Here is a 24108-nt window from a genome sequence, read left to right as displayed (position 1 = left end):
ATATGGGTGAGAGACCAACCCATTCTGCATCTCTGCCCCTCATACCTGTCTTGATGGATGTGGTTTCTTTAATTCCATAGTTGTTAGACTTCCATTCAACTCAATTTCTGACAGTTATGGCTGATGGTTGTTCTATATTCTAGTTGTAATTTTGATGTAGTTGTGAAGAGGTGAACCATGTCTACCTACACCATCATCTTGATCAGATCCTGAAAATTCTATAATTTTGAGTCACTGTTTCCTGACATATTACTTTAGAAAATATTTTGGACAAATATTTCTGCCACTGTCATTCACTGTTCTTTTTTTCAGGTTGGCTCATATAATTTAAAAGTTTTAATTTTTAACTTTGACATAATTGTAGATGTATATGCAGTTTTAATAAATAATACAGATAAATTTTATGTACCTTTTACTCAGTTTCCAAATGGTAACATCTTGAAATCTGTAGTATAATATCACAACCAGAATTTTGATGGTGACAAAGTCAAAGCACAGAACACTGGTATCACCCCAATGATTCCTCCTGTTTCCCTTTTCCAGTCACCCATCCAACCCCTTCATCCTTAACTCCTCCATCCCATTTAGCAACTGTCTGCAATTAACCTGTCCTTTATTTCTATAATTTTATCATTTCAAAAATGTTCCATAAATGGAATCATATCGTTTATAATCTTTTGCTATTTGCTTTTTTCACTCATCCACATTATTGTATGCCTCAATCGTTGGTTCCTTTTTATTGCTGAGTGGTAGTATTTCATAATATAGATGTTCCACAATTCATTTAACCATTTGCTCTTTGAAGGACATCAGGATAGGTTGGGGGTCTTTTTGATAAAATTGCTATAGATATTCCTGTATTGGTTTTGTGTGAATATATGCTTTCTTTTTTCTGGGATAAATACCCAAGAATGCAACTGGTAGGTGATATGGTATTTGCATTTTCAGTATTTGAAGAGACAGCCAAGTTGTTTTCTAAAACTGTTGTTACTTTTCACATTCTTACCAGCAAAACATTAGTAATCTAGTCTCTCTGCATCCTTAACAGTGTTTGGTGTTGTCATTGTTTTTCTAGCCATTCTGAGAGGTGCAGAGTGAAATCTATTTGTAGTTTTAATTTGCATTTCCCTCTTTACACATGACTAATAATGTTTGCCATCTTGTATGTCATTCAGTAAAGAGTGTGTTTATTTCTTTCACTTCTTTTCTAATTGCAATGCTTGTGTTACATTTACACAAAGGTATTTAACTTTTTTGAATGACTGTAAATTATATTGCATTGTAAGTTTCAATGTCTTCATATTTATTGGTATATATGTGTGTATATTGATACATATATATATAACATATATATATTATATATATATAGTTATCTTTGGTTTATTTTTTTTATCTTGTGACCTTGCTAAGCTCATTCCTTATCTCTAAATATTTTTGTTGATTCCGTGGGATTTTCTAGACAGTCATCTCATTTGCAAACATGAACAGTTTCATGTATTCCTTTTCTATCTTTATATTATTAAACTCATCTTGACTTATTGCACTGGTTAGAGCTTCTAGCAGTATGTTGAATAAAACTGGTTAATAGAAGACCACCTTGCCTTCTTAATTCTAGGGAGGAAATGATTGATTCCTTTAACATTGATTATACTATTGTAGGTGTTTGTAGATATTCTGTATCAAGTTGAAGATAGTTTACTCCAGTATTACTTTTGCTGATAGTATTTACCATAAATGAAATTTAAACTTTATAAAATGCTTGTTCTACATCAATTAATCATATGACATTTTTAGCACATTATGTTGGATTATATTATTTAAGCTTCAAATACTGGAACAGCCTTTCATTTCTGGTATAAATAATAGTGATCATAGTATATACTACTTTCTATATACTACTAAATTCTATACGCTAATATTTTGTTTAGAATTTTTGCATTAATGTATATATTAATATTGATCTGTAGTATTTTTTTCTGACTCAAGCCAAATTAATAAATATTTCTTCCTCTTCTATTTTCTGGAGCATATTATATAGAATTGGTATTTTAAAAACTTTTGGTAGATTTATCCAGTAAAAACTTAGGGCCTGTAGATTATTTTTGTGTTTATAAATTGCAAATGCAGTTACCTAATAATTACATAGTTATTCAAATTATCCATTTCAAATTGGGTAAGTTGTAGTAGTTGTTTTTTAGTTAAATAATTGCTCTATTTTATCTAAGTTGTTAAGTCTATGTGTTAGAAGTTGTACATAGTATATCTTTAATATCTTTTTGATGTTTGAAGGTTCTGTAATTATATCTTTAGTTTCATTTCTAATATTGGTAATTTATGTCTTCTTTCTTTTTTATGACTTTTACTAGAAATTTGTCTAATTTATTTATCTGTTCAAAGAACCAGCTCCCTGTTTTTTTGATTTTCTGTATTCTTTTATGTTTCACCATGATTGATATTTGCTCTTATTTTTAATTATTTCCTTTATTGTGCCTAATTTTGGGTTATTTTATTCTTTTATTTTCTAATTTCTTGAGGTAGGAGCTCATATTGTTGGTTTGAGACTTCTGTTTTTTTTTAATATATCTATCTATGGTATAATTTGTCGTCTTAGTGCTATTTTAGCTGTGTCCTACAATTTCGATCTACTGTATTTTTGTTTCACTCATTTCAACACATTTGTAAAAGTTCCTCTTAAGACATTCTTTTTGAATCATGTGTTATATAGAAGTGTTTTGTTTATGTCCAAATATTTAGACATTTTCTTATTTTTAATTGATTTCTATATAATACCATTGTAACAGAGAATAAACTATATATGATTCCAAGTCTTTTAAATTTTTTGAGGTTTGTTTTTTGTTCTAAGAGATGGTTTATCTTGGTACATAGTCATGGGTATTTTAAAGTGATGTTTATTCTACTGTTCTTGGATGGAGTGCTTTATAACTGTCAATAATACCATTAGTTGATGTTGTTACTAGTTTTTCTATATCCTCTGATATTCTGTCCAGATTTTAAATCAATTGTTGAAAGAGCGGTTTTGAATAGTTATGTCTACTAGTGTCATTATTTTATTATTTTGAATAAAGTTTAGAAACTTCTCTTTATGTTCCTTAATGTTCCCCCTTTTAAATTTAGTTTCCTGAACAATATTATAAAACTATGATGTAGTTTTACTCTACTGAAATTCAGAACCAAATCATACATTGTTGTAATCTGTGTTTCCACCATCAAACATCAAACAGATGATTCAAAATGGAAACAAAAAATCTATTATATTAATTCATATTTTTCTTCCTGTATTCTTTCCTTCTTGTGATGTGTCAAGGTTCCTTCTTATATAATTCTTTTCTGTTTTGAGAACTTCCTTTAGCCATTATTTTAGGTAATTCTGCTGTTGACAAATTTTTTTGTTTTATTTTATCTGAAAATGTCTTAATTTCCCCTTCATTCCTGATGAGCATATTTTTATTGGATATAGAATTTTGGGTTTACACTTATTTTCTTTCAGCACTTGAAAAATGTTGTGACTCTTTCTTCTTAACTGCATGGTTTTAGATGAGAAACTTGCTGTCATTTAAATTGTATTTCCCATACAGTCAAAATGTCATTTATCTCTCCTTTGCTAATAAGATATAGTCTTTGTCTTTAGTTTTGGAAATTTGACTCTGATGTGTTTTGGTGTGAATTTCTTTCAATATATTCTCTTTGTGATTTGCCTATCTTGAATCTCTAGGTTGATGTCTTTTGGAAAAATTGATAGGTTTTCAGTCATTATTTTTTCAAGTACTTTTTTTTTTTTAAAGATTTATTTATTTTTAGAGAGACGGGAAGAGGGGGAGAAAGAGAGGGAGGCAAACATTAATATATCGTTGTGTGAGAGAAACATCAATTTGTTTCCTGTTGCACGTGCCCCAACTGGGGATCAGGCCTGCAAATCAGGCATGTGTCCTGACTAGGAAGAGAACCTTCAACCTTTGCTTTGCTGGATAATGATGTTCAGTCAACTGAGCCACATTGGTCAGGGCTTCTTCAAGTACTTTTTAACCCAATCTTCTTTACCTCTCCTTCTAGGGCTCTAATGAGACAGATGTCAGATTTTTGTTATATTTAAACAGGCCTCTGAGACTCTATTTATTTATTTATTTATTATTTTATTTCTTTCACTTCAATTATCTCTTTTGTTCTGTTGGAATGTCCTGTTGCTCCATTGTCCAATTCACTGATTTTTTTTTGTTCCCCCTTCCATTCTACAGTTGAATTCATCCATTGACTTTTTTTCAGTTATTTTATTTTTAGTTGTAAACGTAATATTTAGTTTTTTATATATTGTATTTCTTTGCAGAGACTATATTTTTTCATTTGCTTCAAGTGTGTTTGCAGTTGTTCACTGAAGCATGCTATGATAGCTTCTTTAAAATATTTACCAGAATTCTAACATCCCAGTCATTTTGATGTCACGTTTTGATTGTCTTCCTGGTTCTTGGTATGTTGAGTGATATCTATTCAAACCTGGACATTTTGCATATTATGTTGACTCTGGATCTTAATTTAAATCTCCTGCTTTAGCTGTCTACTTCTCACATGGCCCCAGCAAGAAAGAGGGAGAGTAGACTTATTATTGTCAGGTAGGAGTAGAAGTTTACTTTCTACACTTGGCCTCCATTGAATCTTAAGGGTGGAGGGATGTTCTTCCTTACTGATGGATGGGGATGGGAGTTTTCACTCCTTAACAAGCCTTCACTGATATCTCACTGAATGAGGCAGGGCAGAATAGTCCAGCATTTGACTGATGCCACAGAGAGCAGTGGTGAAACTCCTGTCTCTATATCAGGCTTTCTCTGAAAATGCTCCAGTGGAAATGGGGAGGGTTGCCTCATTACTTCTGGGAGTGAGTACAAGTATACGTGCTTTCTCTTGCACCCTGGTCTCTGCCGATACTACTGAAAGATGATAAAGGAGTGATTTTATCATCAAATGAGTTGGTACTCAGTTTTCTACTCATGGTACATGGTCCTCTACCATTTCTGACACCACACATGATGGGGTTTGGGGTTCCTCACTAAAGTCTGGTAAACATTGATTTCTAGGTTTCCCGCTTGGCCTTTGATGGTATGACTGTGAATGAAGACACACTTTTTTTCATTTTTTTAGTGGACTGTGGGAGTAGAGCATTATTTAAAGTTTATATGTTCCTATGCTGTTCCTTCCCTAGTCTTCTGACTAGAGAGATAAGGATTTCATTACCTTTTAAAAATGTGGTTCCTTTGGAATTTGTAGGTACTTGGTCCTTCATTTCAACTCTGAAATAAACAAGACACAAACAAGTAAGTCCCAGGAAACCTAACACTCTGTCCCAGGGTTCTAAGGTCTCTAGCTGGTCTTCCATCCTCTCTCCAGCTTTCAAAGTCTTTTTATGTTTGTATTGTATATAATGTCCAGGCTTTTAGTTCTACATATTGGTACTAATAGAAAAAAATTACCTATATTCCATATTTCCAGAATCAGAAGTTCCTCATAATACTTTAATGGAGATTTGAGATGTACTCTACTGTCAACATTTGCTAACTCAGAAATACCAAACTTTAAAATTATAAAAAATATTTATTATATACAGACATACATGTGTCTTTGCTTTCATTTCCTATTTTAGCCTTTGGACATATCATTTATAAGTTAACACCAGAAGTAGAAAGAGATGCCACATGTATTCTTTCTCTTAGGTTGTCTTAGAGTGAGAGCTTACATGATAAAATACAAATTGCTTTAAAAAGTATCCATAAAAATATAAGCTCTGTGAAGACAGACACCTAATAGTCTCTTCATGTCTGAATGTCCAGCACTAAAAACAGTTCTTGGGCAATGCCAGAAGTTCAACAAATATTTATTGAATGAGTAACTAAAGTGTACTGGGTATTGTGAGAAATGTTTACACAAGTTATCTCATTTAAATCTTCTAAATGGTATCAAATATCTCCATTTTAAAGATTCAGAAAACAAAGGTTAAAGAAGTTCAATAGCTTGACCCAGGTCACACCAATGATAAGTGTACAGCAGGGTTCAAGTCTTTGTCTAACTGCGGAATCTGTGTTTCTTTGTCTATACCAAAGTGCGTGCTACCAAAAGGAAGACAGAAAGGTCCTTGAATTTGTTCTTTAAAGCTTCCCTGTACCTCATAGCTGGGTTGATGACCCTGCCACTAAAGTACAGGAGCAGAAACAGTAAAAAATTCTCTACTATTTTCTGAAAAGCGAACAACCAAAACTAAATGAAAAAACCTAAATAAAACCCCAGAAACATAGGGGAAACAAAGCAACAATTATGGCATAAACAGTGAAATAGCTTCAAGAAGACAACAAAGGGGATCAAAGAAAGTAGCACAGTGCATGGATAATTTGCTATCCGCATCAAAAAGTAATCATAAGAGCCCACAAGCCTCAGCAAATAAACATTGTTTTACATATGATTTCCTGGGACTTGGGATACATTTACACTGATTAGCAGTCACTTAGTCACTTCTTAATTATACCAGCAGAATTTTCTAGGGTTTAACTTTCTCTTAATTCTATTTAACTTCCTCACTCTTTTTCCTTTTTTATTTATTTTTATAATTACTAAACACAGACCAGTTAAATGTCACTCTTTCATGAATGGGAGAGTGATGATGGTGGGAAGGGAGTTAGAGCCGGATGAAGTTTATCTAGGTTATGTCATCTCCCAAGTCCGAAACCTCATGATATTTCCCAGCATCCCATGTATCTAAATCCAGATTCAATCAGTGCTTCATGTCAACTAACACAATCCCTTAAACACAGTTTATGTGCTTTTATATTAATCCATTAGTAATAGACAAATGCATAATTTCTGCCAACTATAAAACACTTTGAGACAATCTAGACCACAGAGAAAAGATACTTTCCTATTCAATGGCTATGATTTTGATTTTAAGATAACATTAATCTCATAAACAAAATTACAAATTGGATTAATCATTTATTCTGTAATTGGAAGTAAGGTTTAAGACATTAAGATGAATGTTTTGCAATATGCGCTTTAAAAAGTTGTCTACTATGATTTATTTGCCTTCCAGTACTGAGGAACAACATCAGGGCAAATTGTTTTCTGTGTGGTTTAAAAATCACTAGTATGCAAATAGTGTATGATATCAATTTAGCCAAGCAAAATGAGGCTATGCTCATTAATCAAAGTAGATTGTAAAAATTTGGCAAAGTGCTTGAAGCTGGAATTATTTTTGTTACTGTGAGGACCTTTAGTGCTATATTTTGTTGTTTTCCTTTAATTATAGGGAATGAAGATAGTTATAGCTTTATATTCCCTTGGCCCACTTATACTTAAAAATCTTGTTTCCTACTATTCTCACCCTCTGTTATTCTGCTTTAGTCATCTGTGTCCCTACTGTTGCCAAACACACCATACACAGTTTCACTCCAGAGCCTTTGCACTGTGTTCTCTTTGACAGAATGTTTCTCTCAAGATCTCTTTAGGGTTGGCTTTCTTAGGTCTCTGCTCAAATGTCCACATATTAGCCAAGACTTTCCTTAGAACCCTTTACAAAGTAGCAAGCTCCTATTTTTACTGCCTGCCTCGTTCTGCTAATCTCTCCTAACATTGCATTATTTTATTCCTTTGTCTTTGTGACATACTCTATATTCCTTAGCATACATATTTTCTCTCTTCCTATGTTTTACTAACCTATTGTATAATATACCACACCAAAACAATGGCTTAAAAACACGAGTCATTTATTTTGCTCATGAATCGGAAGTTGACTGGCTGTAGCTACCAAGTTCCCCATCAGAGTCTTCCGCACAATTACACAATTAATGACTGGGCCTCACATCATGAAAATGCTCACCTCATCACATTCTTCACACCTGAAGACTCAAAGAGCTTTGGGTTGAAATAAATAGGACTCCTTAACCATTGCCGAATCTATCTATTGCTTTCTTCCTAAGATGGCAGTGTTAGAATAGAATCTTATATAAAGACTCAGGGTTCCAAAGCAAGTAGAAGAGTTGTTATTTTGTCTTTGATGACCTTGTTTTGGATCTCATATAGCAAATAACTTCTGCAGAATTTAGTCATTATATGATTCACCAATGCCTACTCAATTTCTAGTGGAAGGGAATGAAAGTCTAGCTCCTGATGCAGATGGGGCAAGGGTCTACAAGAACAATTGCGACCAGAAATATTGTGGTGGTCAATTTTGAAACAAAGCAGTCTGTCACTCCCCATTAGAAAGTATCTATATGGGCAGGGGCTTTACTTAGGTCCCTGCTATATCCATAGTCATTGTTTTTTGAATGGCTAAATAAATGAATGAATAAAAGAAAAACCTAATGACTAAAAACCAATTGTACATGAGCAATGCTTCCAATACTTTAATAACAATAGAGAGGAGGTTATATAAATGCTTATAGCTATGCTTAAAAGGTGATGTGATTTTTTAAAGTATAATTCACCTTTAATAGTTTTCTTCTCTTTATTAACTCAACATAGATTTACCAAATTCAGGATAAACCAGTCACTTCTAGTTAGAAGTAGATATTTCCAATTTAATCTTGATTTTATAAATAATTTGAGGACAGGAGTAGATTGCATAGAGAAGATGCTCTACCATTTTTGCCTCAAGTTCCTTAAATTTTTACTGTTTATTGTAGGAGGCCTAGGAATGTTTCATAATTAATTGCTCACTAGAAGATGAGATTCCTGTCATGAGGACCTTCTTTGTTATGCCTCAGAATTATGTATTTAATACTTAGCACTACCTCTAGGACCTAGAAGGTTCTTAAAGTTTGTTAAAGAGGAAATAGGTGAAAATTTTTACCATGTTTACAGATACAAGTTGAAGAAAATTTTAAATTCTTAAATTCAAAAGAGAACATTAAATTCATAGAGAAATTTGATATATACTATCTTGGTTTGTATTAGACTTATTTATCTTTAAAACTACACTAGATATAAAAGTTTTAACATAAATTTCTCAACTTTTTGGCTAAGCTCAAATGCAGATATAAAAACTTATGATAAGACTTTAATTTTTATTATAATTTCTTGGAAGATGCTAAAAAACAAATAAATCACAAGAAAGCATAGAATAAAAGAGCACATTTAAAACTGATAATCTACTATTTGAGAAAAACAGCTCATTTATAGACTATTATTTTCAGAGTACATTGTTATGAGTCTTGTTTTCTTAAATCTTTAATTTTGCTCCACAGTATTGTCCATGTCCTGTAATATCTTAATTAAATTATCTTAAAAAGTGATTTTTATTATAAAATGCATTTTCTTTTGAACGACTTCCGTTTCTTGTTGGTCTGCTTAATCAAGTTGGTTTCTCTCAGTCAATAAGTTAATATGTGGCATAATCCATCTGAAGCCTAAATGTGAACATGAATCAGGATCTGGATGTGTAATGCATTTCTTGGTCTGATGTACATTCAGTGTATGTGAATATCTGGTGAATTAAAAACCCACCAAAATGTATGACTTACTGTTAGATATACCTGCATTTTACGTAGACAATAGATTTGATTTCATGACATTCTTTTCAAATACAAAAGACTAAAATTAGAAGAGAAGCTTGTGCAAATAAAGGGGCATACCTGTTACCTATGAAGTGTCATTACATATACTAAACTTTACCTTTTAAGAAAAAGTCTATTAATTACTTTATAAATGTATAGGAAAAAAAATTGTCAAAAGACCAGATATTGGAAAACATAAACTGTAGGTTTAGCACTAGGTTTTTTTAAAATCGGAAATTAAATACAATCTAAACAATCCACAATAAAGCATGGGAAACTGACAAAATAAATGAAATAGTAATTCTCACTTACTGAAAATTAAAGAGCTACAAAAGCTACGGAAAAACTTTATTTCCTTTTTAAAGGTTTATTTTCTTATGATTCTCTTGAACTTTTTTTTGTGTGTGACATACCCAAATGGGTGTGGCCTACGTATACATATATATGTATGCGTGTAAGCATAGTTTGTAAGAAACATATCATAAACTCATAGAAAGAGCAGAGGTACAAAGAATAAGGTCTGGAGTCTTGCATATATGGAAATAACTGACTTATGATCTTGGGTAAGTCTTCTGAACCTCTGAGATAAATTTTAGACAAGGATAACATCTGTCATGATTTCCTCATAAGTTAAATTAGTTTCAAATAAAATTAGGAATCTTTTCAAAAGCAAAAGAAACCAAGAAATTATCCATTCAAAAATGGAGTGCAATGACATTTTATAAAGCAGCTAGATTTAAAAATCTCATATAGCCAAAATTACTCTTGAAAGTCACAACAGTTAATTTTTATTTCTTTTAATTATTTTAGTTCTGGAAAAATAATTACAAAAATTAAACTCTCTGAAATTAAATATGGAGATATTTCTCTTTTTTCTGTATTTCCTCTTTCTTTATTTTTTTCCCCTCTCTTTCCCAGTTTCAATTATCTTTACAGAGCACGTAGTTATATTTGTGTATTCTAAATGAGTGTGTGCTAAGACACTACTGTTTCACAAGTAAATGTCGCACTATAATTACACCATAATTATGCGGAATATAATTTCAACTGACTGATGATATTGAGGTTGGCTCTGGTGGCTGCAGTGCCTGAGTCCATCACCATGAAAAACAATTTCCCAGTATTTGATGATGTTTAAAGGGAAAAAAAAAGTCTTATTTCATGCTTTTCTATTATATGAATTTTGGCAAAATAGATCTTGAATATATTATACAGACATTTTTTATGCTTAAATGATTTTCAACAGTATATCTGTTTCTGTTTTAAAAACTGTTTTGTCTAACTTGTTCCCTCTCCATCCTGTTACTTTTTCAACAACTGGAAGTTCAGTTTTCTTATGGTTTAGTAGTTTCAGAAAACATAATAATTAAAGAGTCTTTGGTAAGTCAACTAAGATTAAAATCCTATTATTGCCAATGGCTTATTTAAGGAATTTTCCTTGACACTTAGGGTATATAATTCAACATAATGTGCCAATTTCAACAATGAGGTTAGCTGGTTATTCTGCACAATCAGATAACAACTTGATTGTTTGCTTTAACTGTAATTGGCATAGATGAAGTTAACTACAAGAAAGATATGAACAGCTAAAAACTTGTCAGGATATAAATATGCATATTTATTAATGAAAATGAAAACTAAAATATTGATGGTGATTTATAGTTTAAATTTTCGTTCCATATTATTAATTCCTGTTGTTGAATTACATTATAGATAAGGAAAGTGAGATTCAGGAAAGTTAAGTATTGAGCTCAGTGTTATACTTTCAAGTGCAAGAAGTAGAGTATAAACCCATTCTCCTAATGGCAAACCTGTGTACACATCAGGTCTTGGAGAAGATATTGACTTTATATATATTCACACATAGATACATATATATGATATATATTGAATTATATAAATAAAATGTACAGGATATTGAATATATATAATGTATATAAAGATAGGATATTGAAATATTTAAGTGTGTGTGTGTGTGTGTGTGTGTGTATACCAATAGTATATAGTATGATGGAAAAAAGTATACGTTTTTGGAGACATATGGTCAGTGACAAGCTCCAAGTTCCATTACATCCTAGCTGTATAAACCTCCATGAGCCTGAATTACTCCAAGTATAAATAGAGAAAATGGGAATAATGATTGTACCTATTGAGAGATACTTACAGTGAAACATTTAGCATTGTTTTAGGCACATGATAAATGCTCAATAATCATAGTAAGGGAAAGGAGAAGGAGTAAATATCAAAACTGATCTTTCTGCTTAAAAGTTCGAAAGTTAGCTAAAAATGTATCAGGTGAATCAATGCTTCTGATACAATATGTAGATTTTTAAAGCATTTATCAATGATTCTGATCCAAAATAAAAGATTTAAAAATATTGTATTTTTAAGATATCAAAAAATGTGATATCAACAATGACTAAGGGAGCTAAAATTGCATAGCAAGAAGCACCTTACTAAATGGTCTGACAATCACTGTCATGCGTAGAATGAGTTGCTGATTCTGAGCATAAGCAGAAATGGGCTTAAGTAGGGACATGGACTTTCCTGAGGCAAAAGGAATCCAGAGGAGTTTTTTGCTGTTCAGAGGCTGGCATGATGGAGTGGAATTTAGAGCAGTCCAGGTGCGTAGCTGTCTTTTTTGATGACACATTTGCTGAATGAGGTGTCTGTGTTGGGGTTAAGGATGTAGGTGGATCGTGGTGGTGGTATTATGGTGATGATGGTAGTTAAAGGCTTGTTTGTAAACTACTGAAATGCAGAATAAAATCTTCTGTCATCTCTGGACACACAGGAGACAAACTCTTCCTAGAGCAATGGGGCTTTCTTCAAATATATTGCAGTCTGAGGTTAAGACGTTTGCCAGAGTTTGAAGCTATAGGGGCAAAAATCAACAGAACTAAAACGAAGCAAAACAAACACAGAACTCTCCATTAAGATATATATATATATATATATATATATATATATATATATATATATATATACACACACACATATGTATAGTCATTCACCAGTCAATGAAATGCCTGGGAAGGCCATGTACAAGAAACAGGGATAAGCCAGAAGTGGCCAAGGCTTACAAAATTGCACCTACCTCACATATCATTTCTTGATTGGGTTGAGGTGACCAGTTATCACCTAATCTGCTGAGCAGAGGAAAAGTGAAATTTTTTTAAAGGGGAAGAAAGGAAATAATATCCATAATCTCTATAATTACTTTAGACACCATATGACAATAAAAAATTAAAAGACATTGAATGAAGAGGAAAATGAGACAGATAATTGAGAAAAAATGATAGAAAAAGACCCCAAATAATCAGATATTGAAAATAGGAGATAAGAAATTTAATATAACTCTTATGCATATGTTAAAGAAGATAGAAAGGTAAAAAGATGAATCAGTAAGTAATGGATTATTTCTATAGAATTTTATAGTGTATACAATTAAAATGGTATTCTAGAAATTAATTACAAAAAACTTGGAATTAAGAACTCATTATATGCATTTAATAGCACACTGGGCATAGTAAATGACAAGATTCATGAACTTAAAGCTAGAGCAATAGAAGATATTCAAACTTCAGTAAAGGTGTAAAAAAATAAAGAAATGAGCAAAGCTAATTATTAGAAACTGCAGATACAGTCCCATAAAATAGCATAGAAGTATTGTACTTGGAGTCCCAGTTGGAAACAGCAGAGAGATAGTAGAATAAAAGCAACATTGCAAAATATAATAATACAAAAATATTTTAAATTAATGAAAATATCAACTCACAGAATCAAGAAACTCACTGAACTTCTTTAGCAGTATAAAATGGAGCCATACATTATAGATGCAAAGGCACATTATAGATAATTTGCTCAAATCAGAGGAAAAACAAATTATACAAATTAAATTTTGAAAGAAACCTGAGAAAAAAAACACATATTCTTCAAATAAATAACAAGAATGTTGATAATATTGATTACTATATTTAAAACAGAAATCATGGAATCCAGAAGGAAGTTAAAAAAAAAGTCCAGCCAACCTAAAATCCAGGACTCAGAAAAAATACCTTTAAAAAGTAAAGGCAAAATAAACATTTTTGTGACATCAAAAGTGGAGACAATTTCTAGATTGCAAACCTTCACTAGAAGAGATAATAAAGTTTGTCATTGTGAAGGAAAATTATACCAAATGGAATCATGAAACTATAGAAAGAAGTGAAAAGAATGAGAAATGATAAGTATATTGAGAAATTTAAAAGTAAGTGGAAATAATAATAATACTCTTTTAATATTTGTAACATATCTACAATAAAAATACATGATAACAATAACAAAGTAATCAGGAGAGGTTTAAATAATAAAGTTTTATCCTAAAAGGGTTAAAGAAATAATCTTATGAACAAAAACACTCCAGATGGATTATACATTTAATTTTGGAAAATCATTAAAAATTATAAAAGCGATACAGAAGAATATTTTCTCCACTTTGAAGTAGGCAAAATGTGTGAAATAAGTCATAAAGAAGTCCTCACCATAAAAACAAGAAATCTTAGGTTATATTAAAATTAAAAATTTGGGGTTCTTAGAAAACACCATTGAAATAGTGAAAACCCAAGTTAGATAGTGGGTATTAGATAAATATAGATATATTATATATGTATATATACTTTAATTGACTTTTAAATATTTATAAATATATAAGATATTTATTTAGTGCGTATTTTATATATATTTACAGTTTAATAATTTTATCTAATATATTTAGACTATATATTTAGTATATATTTTAATTAGTATATTTGCTATATATACACATTTTAGTATTTATGTATAATATATACATTGCATATAATGTATATATTGCATATAAAATTTCCTCTTTATGGGAATTTTATATATATAATTTTCAACAATAGATGGTTTTATATATTCTAAAGTAATGAGAAAAATATAGAATATTCCATAGAAAAATAACTTAGAAATACTTCAGAAAAGAAAATATTTACTTAAACAATATATTTGAAAAATGTTCAACATTATTATTAATCAATTAATACAAATTAAAACCACAATGTTATACCACAACTTCCATAATGCTTAAGTTTAAAATTCAGATGGTTAATGTATTTTTAGTAAGACAATTGGAATTCTTAACACAACCACTTTTTTATTGAAGTATAATTGGCATACAATATCCTGTTAGTTTCAAGCGTACATCATAGTGATTCAATATTTGAATATATTATGAAATGATCAGTGTTCTAAGTCTCGCGGTAACACAACTACTTTACATTACTCTTCATTGAGTACTAAATGTCATCCTTTTCGTTCGGCAGCCGTCCGTCTCGAGAGACGATGGTGTAGCTTCTTAAGAGTCTATCTGCACCGCCGAGAATGGTTGTGCAGTCCGACTCCGGAGTGACAAGGTATCTGTCTCCTCCCGTGTTGAATCGACATCTTGCAATGACGCTGGAGTGTCCTCTCCAGTGAAGCTGAAGCTACAGAGCCTGGGCAGGGTGATATGGAGGGTCTGCTGTTGCCCATGCAGCAGACCCCCCCTCTCTTCGCAGCTGAAGGGTCCAAGGGAAAGACGGAGTCAATACAGCTTGGCTTCAGGTGCGCCGCAGAAGTTGCTGGTGTTGACTACAACGTCAAACCGCCTTAGGGACTCCGGCTCCGGATTTTCTGTCGGGGTTTACTCCCTTAGCCTTTCCCCTGAAGAGGTATGCCGCAAGGCAGCGGAGGTTTTTTGGAGTCAGAGTTTTCCTTCTCTGAATGTCATCCTATTCATATCCTATTTCTCAGCAATTTTATTATTAGGCATCTACTCAATAGGGATGCATGCATATGGTCATTAAAAATACGTACATGGATACTTACATCATTTTTATAACCCCAAACTGGAAGCAATTGAAATATCCATTAAAATAGACAGGATAAATAAGTCACGCTCTAACCATGGATAGGAATACTACACAGTAATGGGACTGAACCAACTATGCCTGTGAGGATGGCTTCCACAAACCTAATGCCAAACCCAAGAAGCCAGGCTAATAACAGGGTAAATACGCACTGTATGGCCAATTTCTAGAATGTTCAAAAACAATCCAAACTAATTAATAGTGTTAAAAATTATAGTTTTAACCCTTGGGTGGTGAAAGAGGTTATGGAGTACATAAGGGAATCTCTGTGTTATAATTCAATTTCTTTGCTCTACTTGTTTGTGTTTTGTGTGTTCAGCAAGATGTAAAATATTATCACCTTACATACTTCTGAGTTGTCTATTTTTCTCAGATTTTGCAAACAATGGGACTTAGATTGGACAGAATAAGGAGAGGGCAGATATAGTCAGATCTGAAGAATATTCAGGGGGAAATGTACTAGATTTTATTAATTTCATTATTAATTGCAAGTGAGTGTTTCAAAGTGGTATTATTGGCATTATCTCTTGTGTCCATCTTGGACAACCAGGACGCAGGGAGAATCTTTTGCTGAGATGTAGAGTATAGGAAATAGACAAGGTTTGGGTGACAGAGGAAAAGTTGGACCAAGAAGTCTTCTAGAAGGAAATCTCAGGTTTCACTGGATATAACAGTATTTAGGTATATAATTGAAAAAAGTCATTGTTGGTGATCAAAATAAATAGAAAAAAATCTACCAGTGGGTCTTTTCCCTATAGTATGGGGAGAAATATCATTGAAATACAACGTGAAAATTTTGGTATCTCAGTAACCTTGGATTCACAAATTGATACTTTGATAATATCATATAATGTGTTATTTTTTAGGTAAATAATCTGTCATTAGAATAGATGAGTTTGGTCAGATTATGAGTATGATCCTTTCTGGCTTTGAATCATGTAATACTCATGCATTCAGCTTGTCTCTAACAATATATGCATATCCACTGCCTTCATTAATTCAGCGGAGCCATACTTTACATTATGCTTTCATTTGGATTAAAAACTTTTTTATTCTCAAAAAAAAAAAACTTATTTAAAATATGTTTCCTTCTACTCTTGGAACCCTAATGTATATCAATGTTGTTTTCCCTACACATTTATATTCCTATTTTTATTCTATGCACTGACAAACGTTTTTCATAGGTCTGTTTTGTCTATCAGAAGATTCCCATTCACACAGCCCTGCAAGGAACATGAGTGACAGGTAATTAATTTTTTTCTTAGCTTCTGGCATTTTCCAATAGCGTAATAGTCATTAATATTCCTGCTGGCAAAGATTTCATTATATTCTGACAGTGTTAAAAACCATTTTGCCTGAAGTAAAAAAAAATCTTTGAATAAAATCTAGAATTTCTATTATGTTTTACATTTTATAAAGTTTTATCATATATAGTTTCATTATAAGACAGTTATATGATCATCATAAGACTGTTATGCTTAGGGACAGGCAGCATGAAGAATATATATGCCTCTGGTCAACTAATAGCTAATAATTTAGTTCTCTTCCTCACTCATATTTTTTAATTCAAATTAAATTTTAATTACACAAGTTATATATGAACATACCCATTAACATCAAAATACTATTAATAAGACTAATTTTTTCATTATTTACTTTAATTCTGCTCCCTTAATGAGAAATAAACATATTTGTGTGTTTAGTGTATACCTTTAGCCTTTTCTGAATAAATAAACATATGCACCCACCAAATATATCACATTTTTTATTGTATGTATATAATTATTATTATTATCTAGTGCTATATATTAGCTAGTGTTAAGCAATTTGTTTTCCTTCCAGATAGGTGTTTCTTCACCTGCACCATTCATTTTAACTACTTACATAGTATGGGTATGTAAACGTTTATCTAGTTATTCTCTTTGTGGATGGATTTTTAGGTTGTCCTAAAAATTTTGCTACTGAAATCAATGAATGTTCTCAACTATTATCATTTAATAAATAAATATCAAGTAGATTTTGATTTAAATTAATTATAATTACTGTTTAGTATGACATTAGTTTCAATATTATTTTTTCTATTTATTATATGTTGAGTTCCCTATCCTTCTTACCTTTTGTGATTTGATGAATATTTTTGTACCACTCGTTTTAATCTATTGCTTTAAAGTTATGCCTTTACTCCTATCCTAATAGTTCCTCTTGTACTTTTATTACAGCTATTTAAACATACTGTTTTAAATTATAGTTATCACTATCTACTCTCCTAAATAAGGAATAAAGCATGTATTTACTTACTGTACATCTGTTCTCTTCCTCACCATCCCATTTTATATGGTGACATCACTGACATTTTTCTGTATTTGACTGTGTACTATATGAATTCACAGCACTTTCTATCTCCCCAAATTCCTTTGTCAAGTTTTTATTTTATGTATAAAAGGTGAGCACCAAAGAGACTCCTGATAACAAAACATGGCAATGAGATATCAGAAGAGATTAAATTTTATATTCCACTGGTCATTTTCTTTAAAAAGTATAGTGTCATGGGAAAATAGCCAAGTAGATATACAAGTGGGGCTATTTCTTTTATCCTTTATAGTCAAATGTGTTTTTAGTATAAACTAGCTGTGTATCAATATAACCTGATAACAACAAAATATTTCTTAGCCCTGTGGTTTTAGACTTAAAAAAATTGTTTGTTTGTTTGTTTATTTTTAGAGAGAGGGGAAAGGAGAAAGAGAGGGAGAGAAACATCACTGTGTGGTTGCCTCTCATTCAGACCCCCAAATGGGGACCTGATGAGCAACTTAGTCGTGTGCCCTGACTGGAATTCTAACCAGTGACACTTGGTTCACAGGCCGATGCTCAATCCACTGAGCCACAGGAGCAAGGGCTTTGGTTTTAGACTTTTAAGATCAACAAATTAGTCCTATTATTCAGAATTTGTGATTTTTATTAAATTCCAGCATAGAACATACTATGTGTATATAAGCAAAATAATGTTTTCACCACGAAATCAAGTTCACTGTAAGTACATTAAACACATTTTTTCCTAAAATTATTTTGTTGAAATTGGATTTTGTTATTTACTTATGAAATTCTACATGCTGGTTAATATTACTTACAGAATTCTTTTTTTTTCTTCTATTTGGCAAATCATTGTGAATATTTCCCATGCTTTTTCAGCTTGTACATTCTGAAGATCTATCTAAGTGTTAGAACTGATAAGTTTATGTTCAATGTCTTACCTTTTCAAATTTTTGTTTTGCTTTCTGGAAGGATGTCTTTGTTCAAATTTATACATTGCTGATTAGTTCTTCCTTTTTGAACATAATTTTTAAAAAGATTTAAAATTTATTTTTAGAGAAAGGGGAAGGGAGAGAAACATCGATGTGCAAAAGAAACATGGTTGTATAAAAGAAGCATTGATTGGTTGTCTCTCCCATGCCCCCAACCAGGAACCTGACAACCTTTTGGTTTGCAGGACTATGTCCAACCTACTGAGCCATACCAACCAGGACTATCTGAACATTATTTTACTTTTGTTTGCTGAGACTTTGGTTTAAATGATCAAAATGATACTTTTTGTGATTATCTTTATGAATATATCATTCTGTTAACATCTTTCAGAGTATTAAAACTGAAGTTATTCCAGAGTTGTATGTTCCTTTCCTCTATTTACTCTACTTCTTCAGAGATAAGTTTTCAATGTGCTCTTTGATAATCCCATAGTATAAGATTTCTTCTTCAGTGGGATTCCTTGTTCTTTCTATATTGTATCTTTCTGTACAATGTTTTAGGGGAAGTGAGGAACAATTACTGTGGATTGGGTGGAGGTTGTTTTCAGTGAACATAGTGAATATGGAAGGCCTGTTATTTTTCTGGGTATATGTAAATAATTATATTTTAATTATTAAAACTGTTTTTGTTTATTCACTCCATAACTGGATAGTGTCATGTACCCAAATTTAAAATAAAGATTTTCATGAATATACAATAAAAGTAGATTTTCAATGTTTTTTCAGACTTTCTTGACTATTTTATATTTTTGATATGTGTGATTTATGTGTGTTTATATTAACAACAAGGTATCCAAAAGTTTATTATACATGGAAAATAAAAATTGTATTCTATTTAGATTTACTAAATATGCAAAATAAGTTCATAAATAAGATTTTTAATTTTAGTGTTTTTATAATTTACAAAATTATGTTAATAGTGATTAATGTAATATTAATATCAAATTTTCTTTTATTAAATTTTGAAATATACTTTATGCTATACTATAACTATTGATTGCTAAATAAAAATATTAGAGCATCTGACTATGATAGTTAACCTCAAATTTTTAATGTCTTAACAAAACAAAAGAACATTTCTAATTAACTACATATTCCAATATGGTTGGTGGGTAAGTGGAATGTGGACTCCGCTCCACACAATCCTTCTGGACTCTCAGTGCTTTTTAGTTATCAGTTCATAACCTAAGGGGTTAGGGCCCATCACAGGATCCTCTGAATCTTGATGACTAGCAGGAGAAGAGGGAAAGCATGGAGGTCCACAGGGAATATTTTATGCCAGAAATGGCATCTATATAATCTCTAATCAGGTCCCATTCATTGTCCAAAATTGAAATTTATAAGCCCACATAAATAAATGGAAACAAAAATGTGGATTATCATTGTGCCCAAGAAGTAAAGGTGATAGATGTCTTTAAGGGAGCATTATCATTCTCTGCCATCAGAATTCAGTGCAACAAGCTACTTGACACCACCATTTCAATTAATTAGAGTTGGTAAGGAGGAATTTCAGTTTACATGTAAAATTTAACTCAGTTACCAATTTTTAGTGATTACCTGACAACAGAAGACATACATTTTCCTGCTTTATTTTCCAGACCAAACTAGAATGTAAATAACTTTCAAACAGAAACTCTTATAGGAATGATAAAAGAAACAAGTTCACTTAAGGAGTTCTATTTCAAAGATAAAAGCAGAGTCAACCTTCTGTAAAAGAAAAAGAATCCTCACATTTTCTCTTGTACTTATTCTCTGTTTTGTTTTTATTTCTAATTTTATTAACTAAACTGCTTGAGAAATATCAATATCAATGCATTTAACATATAAGTGATAAACTTTGTACTCCAGGACAAAATAATGGTGAATAAGAGGTTCCATAGCCATTATTTCAAAATATTCCATTGAAGCACTCATGAAAAACACCCAGGAAATGATATTTGCAGTAGTACTATATACTAATGTTAAAAGAACATATCTGATATAACTCAGGGAATTACACTGACAAATGCTGAAAAAGTGAGAAACACATTTTTGGATCACATACATACAACTTTAATCTTGATTCCTTAGAACACAGAGCCTTAAGCAAACCTAACAGGTTGATATTTCACTGGGGTATACAATCCCAGGGAAGTAAGAGTTAAGGATAAAGGAAAGTGAAGCAAGGAAGGTGGAGAGCAAACACAAGATGGTACATTCCAGAGCTGGACACAGCTTTGACATAAGAAACTTTTTTTTGCTCAGTTACATTAAATCTATCCAGAGAGGCACATGGAAACCCTTGTGTCTAGAAACAGCCAGCCAGAGGAGGATAGGGATCGATTTATTTGCTGAATCCTCCTTGCCTTCTTTATGTCTTTGGTTGAAATCTTCCCCTCAGGACATTAGGCCCCTATATACCTGTTTTGTTTAATCCAGCTGATTCTCTAGGAAGTCATCAAAGAAATTCAAGCTTTTTGGGGGCATAGTCCAGCCATTGTGCAGGCACAGGGATCTCTTCTTGTCAGTTGGCACCAAACAACTGTCAGTCAGTGGTGGCTCCCAGAGCTTTAGAACTCTGGGAACAGCATAGACCTTCTGCTAAAGCAACTCTGGCCAAGGAGCAAGGCAAGTGGCCAAGGTCTGGGGAACACATACTTGAATAAATCTAGAGTAGCAGATAAACTGGTTTCAATACACATATTCACACTTGTGAGCCAGAATGAGGGAAAAATGCCCACACAAATAGTGAGGAGTGGATTTAACTTACATTCACTCTCAGTATGTAAATCTGAAGTACAGGAACCTACTTGAACAGAAATTAAACTTGGTAGTTATTACCAGCAACAAGTAGAGTGTGGGATCTCACTCTAACAGTAGCTATCATTTATAGTTTATTCGAACAATAGAAATTTTAAGGACCCAAATGGGGAGAATAAAGGAATGGATGAAGGTGTTGTATACTCTATAAATCTTAACCACCAATGGAAGATAATTTCATCGGTCATTGAGATAGATTTCTAGAAGTAATGGATATTCAGTGGAGGGAGTTTTTCTGAACAATTCTGGAAGAAAAAAGACATAGAAACAAAACAAAACAAAACAAAAACAGCCATGTTTTTTTAAGTGGCAATATAGCATGGACAAAAAGGGAGCTGAAAAATCTCGAGACAACAAGCCTTAAATGAATGTCAAATGGCCCTCACAGGTGAAGCTAGTTCTATGCAGGACAGTAACCTGATATAAAGATGAAGTCTGAAAGGAAGAAACTATAAACATTCAAACAAATACTGCAAAGCACTATAGAACTTTCCTACTCTTCTTTTTTGCCGAGAGATTGGAATAAATTACTTCGTATACAATGTTGGAAAATGAAAGAGGGGAAAAATTGCTTTAAAATATTGCAACATAATGGAAAAGGTACATCACCAGAAGATTCAAAGAAAAATATATTTCAGACAATGCAACTAATAAGCTTTCTATTTTAGAGCAGTTTTGGGTTCACAGCAGAAGTGAGTGGAAAGTACAAAAGTTCCTATATACCCCATGTCCCCAGACATGCACAATATGTAGACATAAATTTAAATTCATTTGAGTAAATAGCAAGGAGTACAATTCTGGGTCATATAGAAAGTTGTGTTTAGTTTTATAATTAACCACCAAACTGTCTTCCAAGGTGGTTGGACAATTTTGCGTTTTCACCAGCAATGAATGAGAGTTCCCATTTTTCTGTGTCCTCCCTAGAAATTGTTGCTTCCAGTGTTCCGGAATGACCATTCTCATAGTTGTATAGTAGTATCTAATTGTTACTTTAATTTGCATTTCCCTGATGATATATAATGTGGAGGAGCTTTTCATGTGCTATTTTCCATCTGTATATCTATTTTTGTGACATATCTTCTCAGGTCTTTGACACATTTTTTAATTGGGTTGCTTGTTTTATTATTCTTGAGTTTTACAAATTATTTATGTATTCTGGATAACAGTCCTTTATCAGATATACTTTTTGGTAATAGTTTCCTTCCACTCTGTGGCTTATCTCCTCATTCTCTTGACATTTTCATTTGCAGGACAAATGTTTTAAAATTTATTATTATTATTTTATTATTTAAAAAATATTTGATTTATTTATTGTTTTTCCTGTAAAAGAATACTTTTTATAAGAAAGATAGTTTAAAAAACTTTTTGCCACCAAAATAATTAAAAATTACAGTATTATAATAAAATATGAAAATTTGATCATAAGATGAGAGAACAGACTCAAAAATAAAGAGCAACTGAAATACACTTTTACAGTATACTTTTTCCATGAGAACAAGACAAAGTCAGACTAGTCTGAGTTTTAGACTTCATTTGTGGATTATACAGAAAACAAGATTTTGAAAGAGAAAAGATTTAGAAATATTACCTATATTAATTTTAACCCTGGCTATAGCTGAATATATCAATTTATTTAAGTATGGAAACATACAAAAAGATCAATTTTCTTGCTATGGAAATTAACTTTACCACCTCGTTTTAGTACTTCCATTATATATATTTGTTTTTCACACAGAATAAACTTCTCATGGAGAATTGCCACAAAGGCACAAAACTTAAACATGAGCATTTTGAGAACTGTTTTGCATTTAAATTTTTGATTAAGAATAATGTGATTCACTTGCTTTCCATACTATTCTGGGAAGTTCACTTTCCATTAAAAACTGGAAGACATCAAAAAAGTTTTGTCAACAAACTTCTGGATTGTATAACTTCTCCTGTCCCCCTCTCCTTCCAACTTCAACTTCACTTTGGCTTAAGGCTACTTTAAAAAGAGAAAAGCAAACCATTAGAAAACCAGGAAATCTCCAAACATTGGTTTTAATTTCTTTTAAAAAGTATGTTGTTGATTAAAGAACTCAATTTACTTTAATGAGAACCTGATCTGTACCAGAACCAATCTCTTCATCTTTATTCTGCTATGTCAAAAGGACAAAGTGGGCCATAGGTTAAAAGTAGTTAAGTAGAAGGTGGGGGAAGTTGACAATGTGTATTTTATTTGGGTTAGCACAGTAAACAAAACAGTATGCACTTTAACATGGCAGCAGTAGAAATAAAGCTTAGCACTAACATTCCTTGTATGGATATTTGCTATAGTCACTCACGAGAGATTAACTCACAAAACAGCATCTCAATATTTTGGATGAAACTAACAAGCAAAAATTTAGACTTCACCATTATATATTTGCCCACTTGGTATGTTTATACATCAATCAAAGGAAACATCATTCAAGTATAATATGGAAGTTATGGAAGCTTGTATGTTCATTTCCTTATGAGGAAGCACATGCATTTTCCATAAATATCTGTCAACATTTTATCAGCTTA

The sequence above is a fragment of the Furipterus horrens genome, unplaced genomic scaffold (genome assembly GCF_987537825.1).
Source record: "Furipterus horrens unplaced genomic scaffold, mFurHor1.1.pri manual_scaffold_1, whole genome shotgun sequence".
NCBI classification, from domain to species: Eukaryota; Metazoa; Chordata; class Mammalia; order Chiroptera; family Furipteridae; genus Furipterus; species Furipterus horrens.
The sequence above is the reverse complement of the archived record's forward strand: the minus strand, read 5'-3'. Positions refer to the sequence as shown.